Source organism: Rattus norvegicus, chromosome 7, assembly GCF_021556685.1.
Source record: "Rattus norvegicus strain SHRSP/BbbUtx chromosome 7, alternate assembly SHRSP_T2T, whole genome shotgun sequence".
NCBI classification, from domain to species: Eukaryota; Metazoa; Chordata; class Mammalia; order Rodentia; family Muridae; genus Rattus; species Rattus norvegicus.
Window position 1 is genome coordinate 108,616,209 of NC_141540.1, and position 19,206 is coordinate 108,635,414.

General features: G+C 42.1%; 1 long non-coding RNA gene across 4 annotated transcripts in view; it reads left to right on the forward strand.

Moving 5' to 3' along the window:
- Positions 1-10,991: 10,991 nt before the first annotated feature.
- Positions 10,992-19,206, forward strand: part of LOC102550565 (uncharacterized) — a 220,895-nt gene continuing 212,680 nt past the window's right edge. For 2 of the 4 annotated variants that reach the window (XR_015625649.1, XR_015625646.1), the window contains exon 1: positions 11,023-11,315. This is a non-coding gene — a long non-coding RNA (uncharacterized LOC102550565). Of the gene's footprint in view, positions 11,316-19,206 lie in introns of all 4 variants that reach the window. The other 2 variants (XR_015625651.1, XR_015625648.1) reach the window with 2 other exon arrangements.

Consider the following 19,206-nt stretch of genomic DNA (forward strand, 5'->3'; position numbering starts at 1 on the left):
ATCTCATGGGCACCAGAGAGACCGCCCATGCTCCAGGAAGCCACAATTTGTGCCCCTATGTTCTCCAAGTAGCTCCAATCTGATGATGAAGAATTTTCATTTCTACAGATTTTCCTGTGTGCATCTTGCTGTTGGACCAGGATGCTGGATCTGCTGCCTCCAGATGCCTGTCTTCTTGTCATAGCATCTTTAGGACTACACAATCACAGGATGTGATGGAGGGTTTCGTACTAAATCCAGAAAGGGGCTGATGTCTACACCCTACCACCACCAGCAACCATTTCCTAGGCCCATTGTTAAAGGCCCCATGAAGATTCTTCAGTGGTGAACAGCCTACAACATCTGGCTGTGATGCTTTTCACCATTCTTATAATGGTGTGTGATTCATAAAGGGTTGTTGGAACATTTGCGTCACTTAAATTTTACTAAGAAATTTTGCATACTTCCTCTGGGCCTTGTTTTTGGTTGCTGTCATCAGAATGCCTGCCAGGAACAACTTAAGGGACAAAAAGCTGCCCTTGGTTTTCCCCCCAGCAACTATTACAGCTCGTGTTCTGAGAGGCCCAGCATCAGCGCTCTTCCCCCAATGGCTTGTTATGTCTCATTCACTCATCATAATGCAAGCAGTGATGATAAGAACAAGCACGTATGGAGCCCTAACCACTTATGTTGATTAGCTCATTAAATCCGTTTGATCATCTGGTGGGGTACGTCCTGTTACTATCCTATTTTATGTTGGGGAAACTCAGTAATACTTGAACCATGTTTTAGTACTGTCTTTGTTGTTAGTTAAGAGTTGTGAGGCCACAGATGGGAGAATGACTGCTGTTGGAAAGAAGTTTGGTTATGCATGTTTCCCCAAAGGAGAGGCATACCATGCTATGCCAGAAGGACAGCAAGGGAAGCATCAAGGTGGGAAGGTGGGGCAAAGGAGGTGAAGAACACTTCCTGTGCTCTGGTTTCTACAGGAAGGGATGGTTATGGGGATCCAGGACTGACTCTGTAACAGAGACATTGTCCTTAGCTCTCTGGTATCTGCCTTGTGTGACAGAGCAAGCTATAGTGGCCTGGGTGGAGTGTGGACTTTGGATGGACTTACTGGTGCTGTCACTGACTGTGTAGAAACTGACAGATTCTGAAATGGCCATCTTGGCCATGTAGACCCATCTCCATAGTGGTTTCCCATGCAGTGACAGTTGCTTGTAGTCAGCTATGGTTCAAAACTATTAAATAAGAGCCAAGGGAACACCCAGAGAAGCTTACAGCCATTGGCACACTAATAAAGGGCTTTAGAAGGCTGGGCTTCTTTCAAGGCATGAAAGTCTTCCTGTCCTACTTTTTTTTTAGAAGGGGTAGTACTGTTGTAATGAAGTGTCAGTTCAGAGCCTGCTCTATTACCACCAGTTGGAAGCTTCTGAATATTGGATACCGTTTTTATCCCCATCTCAAGTCATATTAAACCTGTTTTAAGTGTGGTTGGAGTTTTTGACTGAGACTGGCAGAAATTGGATGTTGCAGGAAATGAGCAGCAAATGAGTCTTACTGGAGTATATTTGCATGTTTTCTCTGTCACTCCCTGTCCGGAACACCTTTTGGTGGACAGATGAGCTACCTTCAGTATCTTGATGGGACACATCCTCCCTCTGCTGGAGCTCTACATATCCTTTGTCTGAGCTGTTAACTTGCTTGAATGATAAAATACACCAGGGGTGAAAGCTTGGACTTGTATAGCTGGGTCATCAGTTATCAGAAGCTTTGTTCATTAACCCAGACTTCTTGGTTCTTTGAGCTGTCTGTACATAGGAACTATCATGAAAGAAACCCACATGTGATATCCATGCTGCAGGGTACACACAGAGTTTTCTTAATTTTTATGAATGAATCTTTTCTTCTAGTTCGCCACATGAGCCAAGAAATTGCTTTACTCTGTAGCCAGGACAGACCATGGCACATGTATCACAGGGTGACCTCAGTCCATTCTATATAAAGTAAGTCTTGTCCCTCTAGCAAACTTTATCATCATCCTATACAATTGCGAGTGATAATATATAATGATTTTAAGACAAAACATATTTAATGAACATTTTCGAAAAAATGTGTAAGTTTTCAGTTCTGCATCATTCTGAGTACTGTGGTGACATTTTGTGTTATTCTATTCCATCCCATTTGGGACAAGAATGATCCTGTCGTTCAGTGTATCCACACTGCATATCTACCCATTCCTCAGCCACTTACTAGCAATCTTGCTTATCAAGATCCCTGTCATCATGGTACCATAGTGCTTATATATAAGTTTCATGGCTACTTTTAATTTCAGATATTCACTGGAACTGTTAGAACACAGCTCCTTTCTCTATTAGAGGGCAACAGTACTGTAACAGTAAGGCTCTAGTAGGAGACTGAAGGCACTTGACAGTCTACAAATTGATTTATGCAGGCCCCATCCATCTGTGTAGTAGTCACCTGCCAGGCAGCATTTTTAAAGTGGTGATAATCAAAGAAATGATAGGGGGTAACAAATTCTGTCCTCAGAGTTCACAGTCAAGTGAAGAAGTGGATATGTAAATCTTGTGTAATCTGTTGTAGGTGACTGGTTGTAGATAAGTCTGAAGCACAATAGAGGCAGCTCGGAGATAAGGGCTAGAAAGAAGGCAGAAGGGAATTCTGGGAAGGTGAATGCCGCATAGGAATTATAGGATGGGGGGAGTGGAGCAGAAGGAATGCTGAGGGAAGTGTCCCTGGGATTGTTGTATAGGAAACACACATAGGTTAAAATGGTCAGAAAACAAGCTGGGTTGGGGGAAGGAGGAAGGTGACCTTGGATAAGACTGCTGTGTAGCTGCTAGTATCTTTAGTGGGCTAGTATTTCTTTCTTTCTTTTTTTTTTCTTTAATTCTTTCCACACTATACTGTGGTCATATGCTTTCCCCTCCCCAGCCTCTTTCCTAGACTCTTCCCACCATTTTAAGTTCTCTCTCTCTCTCTCTCTCTCTCTCTCTCTCTCTGAAACAAACAAAGCACCCAAAGACAGCAAAACAAAACAAAACAAAACAAAAGGAACCCCCCGACCCCCACCCCCAACATGTGGCACAGTTATGCTGGTCAACTACTCCTGGGCCCCTGGGCTTGGGTGGAGTGTGGTTGATATACTCAAGCCTCTACTCTAAGCAGCTTAAATACTTGTTTTTGTTTCATTAGTACATTTTCTGATCCCTCAGACGAGCATGACAGGTCAAAGGTCACAGAACCATATGGCACCGAATAGTACGTATACTCCAAACTGCTGCATGGCTGCTACATCTGTTCCAGAATGTTCTCCTGTCATCTCTGAGGATCATTTTTCGGAGGGAGCGAATAATTAATAAGGTGTCATTTTGTTAATTAAAAGGGGAGAGTGGGGTGAGCAAAACTGATGGCTGAGGCAGTTTATGGTGTATGCAGTGGGTGCTGGAGTCTGAGTGGGAAAGATGGCTGAGTTCCAACGTAGAGAGCTGTGGGTGCCAGGCTGCTTGTCTACAGGCCAGGCAGATTTCCTAACCAAACAGCCTGGAGGGGCAGAGCTGGCTGGGCAAGCAGGACAGTGACTCATGACGGATGTCTTTTTACAGTTGTGAGGTGTCCCACTGGTGCACTTAGTGGGACTGGAACTTGTTCCTACTGAAGCACCACACAGGTGAGCTGCTTGGCAACCACATGCAAGGGTGAATGTGAATTTGGTCTTAGTTCCTCTTCCTTCTTGTGTCCCTCCTCCTTTCCACTTCCTTCTTCCAGCTTCCTTTCCAACCTTCTTTCTTCTCCTTTCCTTCCTTCTCTGCTGTCCCTCCTATCTTTCCTTCCTTCCTTCCTTCTTTCCTTCCTTCCTTCCTCCCTCCCTCCCCCCCTCCCTCCCTCCCTCCCTTCCTTCCTTCTTGTCTTTCTATTTTTCTTTCTTTTCCTATTCATTCTACACTATTCATCCACTGCAGTGACCCAGGATCTACCCTAGCAGTTTGAGGACTTGGCCTCCTCATGGAACCCCCTACTGCCTGACTGAAGTCCAGCAACGATCTCTTGAGCATCTTTTGTGTGCTCATTTCTTCACTGCCACTGGGAAACTTGCGGTGGTGAAGATATGATTCTCCCCCCCGCCCAGAGATTTCCGTTGGATGTCCAAGGTAGAGGTACAAACTGAGAATCGTGATGGGCAGAAGTAGGTGCTAGGAATAGATTGTGCGCACACCCTCTCAGGGCCTCATCTTCCACTTTGTAAAACAGAAGACTCATTTTTCCATTGTTTCCTCTCCTGACTCCCCTGTGCACTGTATTTTCAAAATGAAAAGTTAGAACAAACTGTACCGGGTCTTCCGGCTTCTGTGCATACTGACTCTGAGCACTTGTGTTCTGCATCGTCGGCCTTCCAGAATCTTTTATTAAATAAAGGGAGAACGTCTTTAAAAATTTATATTTTAAGGTTTAACATCCTACAAAATAATAACAGCCCCTGCACAAACAAATTTCATCTGAAATTACAGAGTTCTCCGTGTCAGAGTAGCAGGGGATGCCTCCCGGATACACTCTGTGCCCTATAAGGCGGAATAATAAATAACATTGAGAGAGATGGTAAATATTTATAGGAGGCAGTAAAGTTTGATTCACTCATAAAAGAGTTTGAGGAAGAGAAAATTAAAAAGTATTGACATATGCATAAGAGAGAGATAAAATAAACATTAAGAGAATCAAATGAAATGTTAATAGTACCTTTTCTTTCTGGGTCTGGGGATTGTATGTGAAATTTATTTTCTTTTTCTTACTTTCATGTGGCCTCCAAAATATTCTGCAGTGAGTGTTTGCCAGTCATAATCCCAGGAAACAGGCATTACTTAACGGGAAATTCTTGGTGCTGTGCAGGGTCCTTTCCATTGGTACTGGTGGGCTCTCCTTAGTCAACAGCTTCCCTGGGCAATTTGGAATTGCCTGGTGTGGAGCACTGACAATTTTAAAGTGAAATCTGAACTAATTTTTTGAGAAGGACTCCTAGTGGGGCAGCAGCACCTTCATTTGTACAAGGTGAGCTGGGGGTGCTGTAACCTAGCTTTCTACACAGGAAGCTTTGCAGAGACAGCAGTTCTAAGGTACAGCAACAAAACACCAAACCAGAAGTGAGTTCACCATAAGGAAGGGGAGGGGGGAGGGGGATGTTTGCCCGGAAACCGGGAAAGGGAATAACACTTGAAATGTATATAAGAAATACTCAAGTTAATAAAAAAAAAAAGAAGTGAGTTCACGCTCATCACACTGGTCCAGAGCTCTACTGTGCTGTGTGCTGAAGTCCCCATATGCTAATTTATTTTACTAATTACAACTAAGTTAGCAAACCAAGAGAAAAAGATTTAGAAAAACTGGGGCTTCATCATCTTAATACTCAGGGCACAAGTTTCCAAACTGCAAAAGCAGTTTACGCCTCCTTAAATGTATCCTAGGGTGAGGTGGGATTATGTAATTGAACTCAGTTCCCTGGACATTTCACTAATTCATTCAGTAAACACTATTGCACATTTAGTTTAATCCTTATTTGATTTGATTTGATTTTGATACTGAGGGAAAAAAAGAAACAAGAAAACCAGGGCCTGAAGCAGTCTGGATTTGTTCTTTACCATGAAGGACTACCCGAAACCTTTAGAGGTCCTATTCTCTGCCTATCATTCATTTCTTCCCCAGTTGGCAGTGCTGGGATTCCATGGTTATTCTGTAAATTTCTACAAGGGAGATGTAGCCACAGAGACATTTTGAAGGCTTTTCAGTCCAGAGGTTCAAGCATGCATGAAAAGTCTTCAAAATAAATGAGTTTGACCCGAATATGAACATATTTTTGTTTCATAATTATTCCCTTGACAAGACAGAATAATTATTTGTAGCAAGTTACATCTTATTAGATATTATAAGTAATCTAGAAAGGGTTTAAAATATGCCAGGAGTTGTAGGTGGGTTATATGAAAATACTGTGCTGTTTTATATGTGAAGAACTTAAACATCCCCAGAGTTTGGCGTGATAGGACTATTCTTAGATGTAGTCTTCTCAGAAACCCCCATAGATACCAAAGAATAACAAACTATATTAGCATAGAAGCAAGTTCAACTATAATTTCATATGCACATTTCTATAATTTTAGAGGTGATTTTATATTGTTATGCATAATGTCGTGATATCCACCTTGAATGTGCTCAATTCCTCACTGCTGCTGGGACTGTAGGGTAAGATTTTCAGTATTTTCCCTCACACTGGATGCACCCCACACTGTAGAATTTTCATTTAGTGGTTGTCTGATCCAAAACAAATTTAGGGCAAATGGCTAACTGTGATGCCTATTAGCATACCAAAGCACATGCTGGCCTCCAGGGTGTCTCAACATCTCAAATACTTGTTAACATATCCCATGCTGGCATCCTGGTATTTCTCACCCAAAGCCCTAATCTAAATCTGTGAACTTCCCTACACTCAGTTTCTCATTCCTATATAACCCATTTTTTTCTTAAATTCCTTTATTTTTACGTGTGTGAGTACACTGTTAGTGAAAAACAGGTACACCAGAACAAGGTATCAGATCTCATTACAGATGGCTGTGAGCCACCATATGGTTGCTGCGAATTGAACCCAGGTCCACTGAAAGAGCAGTCAGTGCTCTTAACCACTGAGCCATCTTTCCAGCCCTGCAACTTCTTGTCTTTATCTCTCCCTCTCCCTCTCCCTCTCCCTCTCCCTCTCCCTCTCCCTCTCCCTCTCCCTCTCCCTCTTCCTTTTTTCCCTTGTCCTCTCCTTCATTTCAACATACACAGTATTACCAAATGAATGCTTGTTTTGCCCCAATATTTATGTTCAAATCAAAGCCTCAGTGAGACAACATCCAGAAACTGGGGGTTGAAAGAGTTATTAGATCATGAGGATAGAGTCCTCATGAATCAATTGATAACCTTATAATAGACTTTAAAAAGTTCCTCATCCTTTCCACCATGTGCTGACACAGCAAAAGAGAAGCCATTCATAAACCAGGAGGGCAGACCTTTATGAGATACCTAATTGCTTAATTTTAGATTTTCTAGGCTGTGGGTCCATGAGAAACCAACTACTGTTTTGTTTGTTTGTTTGTTTGTTTGTTTGTTTTCCTTTAAGGAAGTTATCTGTCGATGGTTTCTGTGTCATAGCAGCCTGAACAAATTAAGACAGTCACTATCTCCTTTTCTGGCCAGTTTCATTCTTAGCCTAACTTAACCTTCTTCACCTGCCTGAACTTAACTGCACCTTCCATTTTTCTCCTGCCACTTAGTGTTTTGTGTTTGAATTACTTGTTTACTGACTCCCAGATCTTGACCTCAGATGGTGGAAAAGAGAGAAATCTGACTCCCAGCCCAGGGTTCCAGCTATAGAATCCCATCAAGCTGCTTTCGGTTCTTTTTTTTTTTTTTTTTTTTTTTTTTCGGAGCTGGGGACTGAACCTAGGGCCTTGCGCTTCTTAGGCAAGCGCTCTACCACTGAGCTAAATCCCCAACCCCTTCAAGCTGCTTTCTAAATGTATGCAAGGCTTCGGTCATAGATACTAGGCTGTTTCTCACACCCCATCTAGATCTCCTCATCCTTTGACTTCTCGTACAGAGGCTGGACAGCCAAATGTCTTATTTCCAAGCTTTACTTATAGTCAGTGCTGGGTGAACACTCATTGTTGGATTTCAGTGGCTACTGCATCTAGCCTAAAATGCATCTGTGAATGAAGGAGCCAAGTCTTAAGAAACCCACGTGTCTTTTTGCTCTGTCTCTTCATCTGTCTATAATGTTGACATTCTGCACACAGTGCGTACACAGCAGCTATCTTGCCACCAGGTCCTAAGTAGAACAAGAAAAGCCCATATGGTGGGATGTCCTTGCTCGGAAGTGATGGAGTCTGGGGCCCTCCTGGCATCCCTGAGCTTTTACTTTGACCCTCTGCTACTCACCACTGGGATGCTTATATTGGGACATAAATGAATTCTGCTTGTTTTCACCACTATGGTCAGGTTTCTGCTGTGAGTAGTGGGTCCCATATATAAATGGTACTCTATGAAAGGATGAGGGTCCTCATGATAAAGGCTGTTAGGCGGGCATCAGCCTGGACTTAGACCATGTCAAAAACTAATATTTATAGATTTGTAGAAACTCAGGGAAGGAGACGGCTCACTAAAGAAAGCATAAATGAATACCGGCAACATCGACCCGTGTTCCTCATATTGTCCCAGTGTTCCTTTTACAAACACACTGCAATGTACTGTACTTTGTTAAATAATAACAGCAGAAATGAAGTAAGTGCTGGCACGTGTGGCCACAATATGATCAAATATGTCCCAAGATAGTTTATACAAATGCAGCCGATTCTGCCCTGTGGAGGGCTGGGAGTGCTTAGACATTACGGGTATTATTGATTCTTAACTCAGCACAAATACAGATGGGATGTGTCACCTCTAAGGAAATATTATTTGAGAAAAATAGATCAATACAGTTAATTATTCACATTAAAGGAACTCACACTAATGTGCTAGAATAATTATTTCAAGCACATGAGTATAGAGAGGGTACATAGCTTGGTACAAGAGTGCCAGTCTCTGAGACAATTCTTCATTTGAGTTTCTTCTTCACCCACTAATTCTATAGAGAGCAAAGACATACTGATGTTGATTTAACCTTGCTGAAAAGTTGTTTTGTGAACTATTTAAAAGGAAACAGAGAACATAAAATTCTCTGAACACTACTAGACAACTGATGTTATAGAAATATGCATACGACATTAAGATAATAATGATAGAAGTTTTCACATAAGATGAGAGAGGAAATGCTCTGAAAAGCCAATGGATGCGATCGGGAAATTTTCACAAACAGGGTGTTACTAGGGGAACAACATTTGACTTGGGAAAACATCCTCATTGGCAAGTCAAATGCAGGCTCGGTCCATCTTCACCCCTGGGAATACCACCTGTCACTCCTTTGGGATTTTGCCTGGAAATCATTATTGCCTTGTCCAGGAAGTGTCTTTACTCTAGGGACAAATAAAGAATTCTGCTAAAAAGGGTATAGAAGGACATCAGGACATCATATTATCAGCAGGGAATGGTCTGGTGGCAGAGCTTTTTCAAATAGACTCCACCCATTTCAGCCCTGAGAGGTGAGGTTACTGTTGACAATGAAATTGTGGCTGTCACCATCATGAGGACGTAAACTATCTCTGTAAACTTGGTGGTGTCCAGATCCTAGTACATATTGAACAGACATTTATAGAGCTACAGATGAGAGGCAGCACTGATGACTGGGATATGTACTTGAACTAGAGCAGACTGGCATTCTGTCCCTTTCCAATCATTTGTAAGTTTTGTGTCCTTGGCCATGTGACCTTCCTCTCAGGGTGCTACTACTTTGGAGTTGGCTCTGAGCCACAGAAAGAACCAAATCAGATGGGACAAATCATTTTACCTCACATTTTAGCTTCAACTAGCTGTGATCTCATAGTATGATTTTTACTGTAATAGCAAGCATTGCTTTGAGGCATTCTTCCAGGTAGTAGGAACTGGAGTGGGGAAGAAGACCTTTAATCAAGCAAGTCATCAGATGCTGGACATACAGGCTTCCCATCTTGCCTGCCAGCTCTCTGAAGGGGAGTCTACAGCCAGAGCCCTTCTGGTAAGAGAATAAGTACAGAGTTCTTTCAGTTGAGTCCCTAGGAAACTGAGTGTGGATCCCTCCCATGTACAAAGGTCTACGTGGAGAGAGGAAATGGGGTGCAGCCCCACTGGGCATATTTCAGGTAGCAACTGAAAATGGCAGGTCCCAGGCAACATGTCTAGCCTAAATAGGCCAGCAAACTTCCTGGGTCTCCTACAGCCACTGCATTATTAGGGGAGGGTTGGACATGAGCAGGGACTGCCAAGGGACATTAGATGATTATTCTCTTGGCTCTCAGTTTGGGGGGGAATAGATGCTAGGAGATTCTTGAAGAAGGAATGAGTGTAGATTAAATGAGACTTGTCTGCCACAGAGGCCATCAAAAGACCAAGAAGGTACAAAGTTGGGACACAGACCTAATTTTCACTGACACTGGATGCTGCGTTTGTTAAAACAATACAATAGCTACTGCCACCACCACCACCGCCACCATCGCCACCACTGCCACTTCCACCACCACCACCACCTCCAGTGCAACAACAACAGCAACAACAACAACAACAACAACAACAACAACAACAACAACAAACAACATGTCTGTTAAATGAAGAAGCAAATTCCAGCATTTGCCAATTATCAGGATGTCCCATAAAATCTGATTGTTAGGTTTTTGGGAATTTTGCAAACTGCAATCTGGCAACCATGTCAAGCCAACATCAGCCTTCAAATAAGGTATGACCTCAACTGCTTCATGATACTTGACCTTTTAAGTGATGATCATGAGTAGAGTCACCTATCATGTGCTGTGAGCATTTCAAGCAAGCTGTCCACTAGCTAGAGTTTGGAATACTCAGAAATGAATATCACTACTTAGTCCTAGAGTAGGAAATAGAGGGTTTAATAAGCCAAAGGGATACCAGGGTTAGGTTTGAGTGACATCCTTCTGGCTCTAGAGCCCAGACCTGTAACCAATGCCTTAGAACATTCTTAGAGAGGTGCAGGACAGTTTTCGGAAGAGCTTCCTTTCTCCTTCCATGCACAGAGAAGTGGCAAAGTGTCAGAGAAACTGCCTGAGTTTCATGTTGTACAGTCTGGGATCTAGCAATGAAGTGGAAACTTCTAGATCTTTGGAAAGTTAGTTATATCAAATGATGGTTTGCTAGAGCACACAGGTGAAAGGGCGTCTTGTTAAAGTAAACAAGTGAAAGACTGTTCCTGAAGCAGATACAGGTGAAAGGATATTTGGATATAGCAAACACCTGAAAGAATGCTTGAAGGAGTATAAGTACGACCCCACAGACAGGGGAGGATGTGCACTGAGCCTTGGTTCGATTAGCTCTGCCTTGCTACTCTTTGCTAAAGACACACACGTATTGGTTCCCTTACGTAGCATTGTTGAGCTCCACTTGTGGTAACTTTGACATTGAGGGAAACTCTCAAGAACTTCTTGTGAGGTTCCTGCAGCAGCTTGCCACTTCAGCAGCCTCATCTCAGGCCGGACGATTTCTTCTTCCTGCTGGTTTCTTCAGGATTGAATTACAGCTGCCTGGTGTCTGCTTGCTGAAAGGACTGACGAAGTCGTATTTGGTGTTTTCTAGGAGACTGAACTGCTGCCCAAGAAGATCAAGCTCAACCCCAAAGAACTACTGCTGAACAGGTCCATTTCCCCCATATACTTACAACTTTTCTCCTTCACAATCTCTGCTGGGTGGTGGGCTAGAGGAAAGATTGAACCCTTAGTAAAAGTAGGTTGTCAAAAATGTATGCCTACATTGCCTTAACTCAGCCCCTATGCAGTACGGTGTGCTTGAACAATGAGTTTGGCCTTTCTGAGTCTCTATGCTCTCATTTGTGAAATGCTATGAAAACAAGATTCACCTCTCGGAGCAGCCAGCCATGAAACTCCCTGCAGATTGAGTAAATAAAACTAGTGAGCAAGGTATCTTCAGGAAGCTGGGGCTCCCAGTCTCCCTGCTGTTGAAGTCTGCTTTCTGTGATGGTGCAGTAGTTTACTGGAGGAACAAAAGATGTTCAAGACAGCACCTAATCTAAAGAATGTGAGGGAACTGAAATTCAGGACAGGGGGAAGAGCAGGATTCTTTCAAGTTCCCAGTCATGTTGAGAATATCTCTTGTAGGTTGTCTATCCTGTTCATGCTCCCTGATGTTACTTTTTACTCTTAATGCCTATACATGATTCCTCAGTTCCTTCTCAAAACTTCCGGAAGGGTCCAACAGTCTTCCAAGGCTCCATTCATTATCTGAATCTTTCTCTCCCTCCTACCTGAGTACATGTTTCAGTGTCACAGACCACAGCTCTTGATGCTAGCTATATTCTTGCCATCAGTATGATGCCTGGGTGCCTGGTCAGATACCTAGGTGAGGACATTGTGTGTTCTCTCTCTCTCTCTCTCTCTCTCTCTCTCTCTATATATATATATATATATATATATATATATATATATATATATATATCTCCTCTGTCTGTCTGTCCATATGACTGTCTATTTATATCCATGTACATACGTATCCTGTCACTTGAGTATGAAGGATAACTTGTGGGAGTCAGTTTTCTTCTTCCATAATGTGGGCTCTGGCTCAAGGTGCATGGCTCTTCTATGCCCATGTTGTTTCTTCTTTGCATCTTTCAGTCATATTGAAAGTCTGCCTCAAGCTACATTGTAATGCTGACGCTTAGAGTGAGCATCTAGGACTTAGAGGCTCAGGGTTTGGGGGTGGGTTAATTCTAATCCACATCATCTCTGTTAAGCTGCATGGTGCTTATTCATCCAGAATTTACCTTTATTTTCTAATCAGAATAAATACAAGCACATGCACATTTTTCATGAGGAACGGCCTAACCCATTGCAGTCTCTGTTATTCCTACTGTTGTTATTATTTTGAGTTTTATGTTTATGAAAGACAGTCTCACTGTGTAGCTCTGTCTATCCTTAAAACTGTGCCTACCAAAAATTTAGATCAGTTGTGACCTTTATGCCCTCTATTCTCATAGTTCAAGCACATAGTAGCAGTTTGTTTTGAAGATATTACCTTTGCTGGGTGTGACTTGCATATTTTTGCTTCTCAATTTGAATAGCAAAGATTGAACCCTTGAGACCTTTCTGTGTGAGACTTTGGCAAAGCTGTCAGTATTGCTATCTGGCTAGTCCCATGCCTAAAATGTATCATTTCTCAGGACGGCTGTATAGTCTGTTTAGAGGAAACAACAAGGCCAAGTTCATGATTCTACAGAAGCTTATGGTGACCAGTGGTATGCTAGCTAGTGTTAGGTCAACCTGACAAAAGCTATTTGTTATCTGGGAAAAGGGTACCCTGATCCACAGCGAACTTACCTGTGAGCAAGCCTGCAATGCATTTTCTTAATCAACAATAGATATGGGAGATCTTAGCCTATTGTCAATGATGCCAACCCATGAGCAGGGGGTCCTGGGATGAATAAGAAAGTAAGCCAAGCAAGCTACTGGCAGCAATGCAGTAAGCAGCACCCCTTCTTCTTTACTTCCTGTGTCCATGTTCTTGTCCTGCTTGAATTCCTTCCCTGACTTCCCCCAGTGTGGGACTGTGACCTGGAAATGTAAGATGACTGATTTATTACAGTAATTAGAAACAGTAAGTAAGACAATATGGAAGGACTCCTCCTATCTGAGTAAGAAGACACCAAGTCTGACATTACTGAATAGAGAATTTTCTAATGAAATAGGTCTTGGCATGTGTGTAGTCTAGGACTGGAGGAAGAGGGCTGGAGTTATGAAGGAGACTAGAGGGGAATTACTAATTCAGGAGCAAGTACAGACAGAACTGGCTATATGAGCTTGGCAAAGAATACCAGCATGTAGTCTCATACATCCTTTTGAGAACAAAGGTATTGTCACCTTAGTGTGAGTCTGGCACATTCCTCCTCTGAGGCTTCTATTTTAATCTGTAAAACATAGTTTCTTCCAAGGTTGATGTGATATACATGCTCCCCAATGATGCCTAAGGGTGCTGTTCTGTAACTCCAAACTCAAATGTGCTGGAGTAGGAAAGACAAATTGTTACTGCTTAAATCTTGCTTCCCTTCCAAAATTCATGTTGAGACTGAATTCACAACATGTCAGTTACTGGAAAGTGTGCCTCTAGGGAGGTTACTGAGTCATGAGTGCCAGGACATTGTGAATCAAGTAGCCTTAGGAAAAGGCTTGATGTAGGGCGTTCAACCCTTTCACCTTGTGAAGACGTAGCTCTCCTCCTCCACTTTGGAGGTCACAGAATTCCAGGAGCCATCTTAGAAACAGAGCAGAAAGTCTGTGTCTCTCCCTGCCCACCATTTAGAACTGTGAGAAATAAATTCATGTTCTTACCCAGACTGTGGTTTTTGCTTATAGCAGCATAGACAGAATAAGATATGAATGAAGCTCCTTTTGTCCTTGCTCAAATACTTGATCTTGTCTTGAGGAAGATAACTACAAGGCAGCATTTCTCCTTGCCTCAGGTTATCCATTTAGAAATTTGGTAACAAGCTATACTTACAGAGAGAAGGTATTATCAGACTTGAATGGGAGAATGTGTAGAACTACTGCAGAGCACTGTGGACTTGACCAGTTCTCTTCAGTTCAGAGTCTATTTGTCAGATGTTGAGTTGGATGGTAAAGCTTGAAGAACAAAGAAATGCATCTTGATCTCACGTTGTTGGCCTAGTCTAGAGTACCTCTGACATTAGTCTTGAAAAAGATCCTGGTGGTTCTACTGAAAACAGGTGTTGGGATGATGTGAACACTTCTAGGGTACTTTTCAGAACTTGGTAGCAACCTTAGTTATTCTATATCAAGGTGCCATAAGTGAGGGTGTTATTCATCTTGTTTTATGAGAAGAATGACATGTGTGGCCCACCATCAAACTGTAAGAGATGTTTTTAGACCCTGGATCTTGTGTATACTGTCCCATGCTGCCAATGGCAATGGGTCTGGCTGTGTCCTCTTTAAGTCATCTTGGGGCTGATGTTTGGACTAAAGGGCCCTGAGGCTGGCCCAGTTCATTAGGCTACAAACTGTGTGCCTTCTTCCATGGCTTCCCAAAGGTACTGGAGATAAAGAGAGCTGTGACGGAATCACTGTTCACCTTCTCAGCCTCGGCTGATGTGATGTGAAGAATGACCCATGGGAAGGGTGTCAGGACACTGTCAGTATTATTCTCCTATCTTGCTTTTCTTGTAATTCTATTGCCCTTCATAAAGAAAGCATCTGCCTCCTTTAACCTGTGTCTATCCCTGGGGCAGGGGGTCGAAAAAGGAGACTCTGAGGATACCAAGCACAGGAGCTGCCCTCAAATACTAAGGATAGTGTTTTGTTTCTTCAAGGCATCATATACCTGCAAAAGCAGGTCTCTCTTCTACTTCTCTTTCTATTTTTATTTATTCAGTCTCTCTCTCTCTCTCTCTCTCTCTCTCTCTCTCTCTCTCTCTGTCATAATTATCATTTATTTCATCTATCTTTCTAGCTGTTACTCCCCAGTTTCTCTCTACTCACCCCCAATCCACCCATCCTTTCATCTAATCATCCATTCCCTCAGATTTTGATTTCTTGAATGAAACTATTCAATAAAGCATTCAAATCAACAATGTACTTAAATCTTAAAGCAAAGTTGCCAAGTCTTTAATCCCAGCACTTGGGAGGGAGAGTCAGATAGATTCCTGAACTGAAGGTCAGACTGCTCTACAGAGTAAATTAGTACAGCTAGGGACACACAGAGAAACCCTATCTGAAAAAAAGAAAAACAACAACAACAACAACAACAAAAAAAAACAATGACAACCCCCCTCCCCATTTTTTTAAAAAAAGGTCAAACATTCCTGTTAAAAATAATTGGATTTGGTGGATGGGGAAAGAAAAGGTGACTCAGGGTACTGTTGCAGGGTATTTAATAACACGATGAAACCCAAATTTGTGGTGTTTACTGGGAAAACCCATTTCTAGTGGTGGTATGGCTCAGCCCTAGCACACACCTTTAATCCAAGAGCTTTCTGCTTATTGTAAACAGAATTAAATAAAGCCAACCATAGGTCAGACAAGGCAACCAGTTGACCGGGAATGAACATAGGAACAAAACCACAAGAGAGTAAAAAGGAATCAGGAGGATGAATAGAGAGATACACAGGAAGTAGAAGGGATGGACATTCAGTTTGAAGGTTTTTGAGACAACATGGAGAAGAAGAGTTTGCTTGTCCTTTTGGGACATAAGCTGAGGAAGAGGGTAAGGTGGGTGCTTTCTCTGTCTCTTTGACTTAAAAGGGTTTTACCCTAGCATCTGGCTCCTGAGTCTTTGTTTGTAAAATCAAACATTTGAGATTTTGTTAAAAAAAAGGGTATATAACATAAATTTTCCATAAATTAGATTATTAAGTTCCAACTTCAAGATTTGACAAAGAAGAATTGACATATTCACTTAGTCCTGCGGAACTACAGTATAATGTGATAGCTCCAAGCACACAGGGCACATGACTGTGCTTAATCCAAGCTGAGGTGTGCTTTACCTATAAAATACTAGTACAATATTTTTTTAAAAAGTGAGTTATCTCGGCCATGCTTTTACATTGACTACATGTTGAAGTATTTTATATTGACTGTCCTGAGTGAAATGAAATATGCTTCTTAAAAGTAGTTTCACCCTTTCTTCTTTTATTCCTTCCATTGTGGTTCTAGAAAGTTTTAAACAGGATTTAAGAGTCTCACTGTATTCCTCCCGGACATGGCTTTTTCATACAAACCATCCCTTGGAATCATAAAAGTGGGTGACCGCATTTTTAGATGTCTGTCTATAATGTCCCAGTGAATGAAGGTTTTTACCATTTTTCCCACATTTACTAGAGCAGGATCTAGTACTGTAAGTGGAGAGATGGTAACCAAGAGACAGAGCCTAATGCTTTGTACCTTTTTTGAATTCTACAATGATTAAAGCAGGCTCGTATGTGACTTACTGAGTCTTGAACAATACAAGGTATGTAACCTCTTTCCAGTCTCTATAAAGGCCAAAGTCTTTCCTTGAAGAGCACAAACCTTTTGCTCTGAGACTGTCTAGCGTTTGACAAACATGGAGAGGCTTCCTTCTACCCTGGATCAGACAGAGTGCAGAAAGTCAATGAAGACTGGCTGAGAGGCAACAGGGTGGGGTCAGAATCTGATTCCAAGGACTAACTTGCTGAATGCTTCTCCTCCCTGATTAAGGGTCTATAAAAACATGGTTCATCTATGGTCTTGTATGCCCCTCCCATTCATACATCACCATCCCAGACGACAGTGATACTATTTGGGGTGATTATGTTAAGTTGGAGCCCTCATAAGTGAGATTAGTACTGTTACAAAAGAAGACACCAAATGATCCTTTATTTTCTCAACCACATGAAGTTTGGTGACAAACTACTTATGAACCTGAATGGGCCATCAGACACTGAATCTACTGGTATCTGACTTTATGGACTTCTCACTCCCTAGAGTTATAAGTCAACAGTATTTTGTTGTAACATCCCAAACAGACTAAAGAAATCTTTAAGTCACATTATTTTTTCCTGATGGTGGAAAATTTTGCTTTTACATCACAGAATGTGGTACATGGTGTCAATGAGAGTTTGTGTCAAAACCATCCATTCTACAGATAACAAACAGACTTGGAGAGGTACAAGGTCGTATAATATATATGTCAGGTTAATGCTCAAATTGTTCAGGATTTATCTTCAGGATAAATTGTGCTAAAACATACACAACATAACTTGTGCTATGTTACCTATTTGTACATGTGTACAGTTCACCAGTGTTAGGCACATTTACCTCACGAAACCATCTCCAGAACATTTTATAATCTCCAAAGGAAAACCTATGATCACAAACACTGCTGCATGGGTCTCCCTCACCATCCCTTGGAATCTCCGCCCTGCTCTCTTTCTATAAATTCAGTAGTACATATTATAAGTAGACAGCCATGTATTAATTGCTTCCCTCATTGTTGTGACAGAATATATGACAAAATTAACTTAAGAGACAGGCTAATTTTGGTTCACATTGTTAGAGTCTATCTTGAGTTGAAGGAGTGTTTCTGCTGTGGTGGTGGACGGTGAGGCAACTAGTCATTGGTCTCCTACTCAGGGTGCAGAGAGGGGGTGAAGGTTGCTACTCAGGATCTCCCTGGTTTGCATTCACTCTGGACCCCAGCCTAAACAGTGAGCTGCCCACACTCAGAGGTCTTCCCACCTCAGGCAAACACCTGTGGAGACATCCTCCCACACATGCCTCGATGTTTGTCTCCTCCTACTGTGTGACAAAATTCTTGAGGAGACATGAAAAATGATAGGGTACTGACAACTGGTGAAAGAAACAAAGTACAGTTAGCACTGAAGTCTGACTTGGTGAGAGTTTTATTCGGATTACTTGCAGGATTGTGGGTGAGGGGTTACTTATAGGAGCAGAAATAACTCAAAGACTGCTCATCACCAAAACCCATTCTATCATGCATGACAACAGTTCAAAAGGATAGACCCGTGGTACAGGACACAGCCTGTAGGCAGCTCAACAGGCTGAAGTGTGTCCTTCCCTGGTGGCTCAGTTGTTCTTAGATTCTTTTGGGCTTCCTAGCTGGTCTCTGCTTCTTCCAGATTGCAGGGTAGGTTTCAAAGGCTTCTATGTAGCATAGCATGTCTGAGAGGGACTCTCAGCTCTTACTGCTTATATACTGTCAGTGACGGAGGGGCCTAGTGAGTCTAGTCCGTTTCAGGGAGTTGGTGAAGCTATTTTGAGTTCCTGTCTTAGTGAAGCTTCCCTACAGGATGGAGTGCTTTACCTCATCCAGAAAAGCCTGTTGTTTCATTTCCTTATAAATTGCCTGGCCTGAAATATCTCATAGTTTTACTTCCCTTTATACCCTCTATCCTCCAAGATGCAAGGAGGAAGCTGTAGTACAACATCCTGGTGCTGCTAAATTCTATCAGGCTGTTAATCAAGATTACCACCAACTCATACTATTTCATCAGTGTCCTCAGGGTACACTGATGTTCTAGTAGGCCTCAGAGCTTCTGTCTCTGGAAAACTGAATGAGACCATATCCTACTGACACAGTCATTTTGTTTATTAACATAGATGTTGATGGATTCTTGGGCTGGATCCACCTTTTGGCTAGTGTGAATACTGCTGCCATAAACCCTGGTAGAAAGGCATATGCTTTAGCCATTGCATTCAATTTATTTGTATACACCAGAAGCATGACCGCTGGATCATACAGTAACTCATGTTTACTTTTTCAGGAGCTACCATACTGTTTTCCATAGCAACCATGCCATCTTAGATTCCTACTGTTAGTATTCTAAGATTTCAATTTTAGCACATCCTCACCAATACTTGTTCATGATTCTTGTTTGAACATGAGGTTACAGAGAAACTATTAATAAACTCTTTAGCAAGTGATAGTTTTCCCCATGATGACTACTTAAATATCCACTAGGGTAAGTCAGTCATCTAGGCTACTAGAATGATCAATGCCCAGAGCCACCTGCAAGAAGGAAAGAAG